Consider the following 1095-nt stretch of genomic DNA (forward strand, 5'->3'; position numbering starts at 1 on the left):
CGACCACTGTAAGAAAAGGGGTCATGTGAAGGACAAATGTTGGATCCTTCACCCTCATCTTAAGCCGGCGAAGTTCAAGGCAAATCTCTCGCAAGAAGGGGCGAGTGGTCACAGTACCGGTCCTATGAACCAAGGAGGCGCAGCAGCTACGGCCATGGCAGTAAGGAGTGTTCCTTTTTATTTTCCATGCAAAAAAGTGCCATCAACGACCACCACCTTCCTCATAAACGGAAATCCAATTATGCTTGCACCAAATGCTAGAAACAGATACTTAAATCTTTTAGAGTCATCCACTTCAAGATTGGTAAATGTTATAGGATTTGCCCTTTTTATCATGTCCAAGTATGCAGGTAGCTGCAAATATCCACTCTCTGGACTACCACTAACCAACTCACAAGCATATCTTAGTGTTCGATAAGCTTTCCAATATCCAATCTGTTAACGTGAGAAAATGATAATGTTAATATTTGTATGTAGCGTAGACGTAGTATAAAATGATAGGAAATAAAATAGTACCTTGACATCAAATCGTTTATTTAAGGCTTCTGCAACATGCTTTGGCAACACCTTGGGTCCGACTCCACCTACGAAATCCTTGTATAAAATTCCAAGTATCTCATGCGTTGCTTGTCGGGTACGTGATGAACGCTCTGTAACCGAACATGTATGATCTGAAACAAAAACACGCACTTGAAACTTTGGATACTCTTTTGTTGGTGTAGCTCGTACCCTCCAAAAACATCCTTTTACCCAGCACTTGACAATCAATAGAGATGGTGTGGATTTATAAACAAAATAATCAAACTTCTGAACCAAGGTTAGTATCCTTAACCTTGTTTCCAAGTGCTCTTTTGTTTCATAACACTGTCCAACAGCCAAATCAAGAGACGACAATTCCAACTTTGCAAAATGTTCATCATTCTTTTGCTCTTCAATATAAATACCAGTACTCCTCTTCTTCAATGGTAATTTAGTTTTTTCTTCTTCTTCTGGTGGAATCCCATAGTTGGTAATGTTCATATATTTTACCTTGTTTTCCCTTAGTTTCTTCACAACTTTTGCATCTTTTGCTATCCATTTAGGCCATTATTGTGT

This window comes from Camelina sativa, chromosome 4 (genome assembly GCF_000633955.1).
Source record: "Camelina sativa cultivar DH55 chromosome 4, Cs, whole genome shotgun sequence".
NCBI lineage: Eukaryota > Viridiplantae > Streptophyta > Magnoliopsida > Brassicales > Brassicaceae > Camelina > Camelina sativa.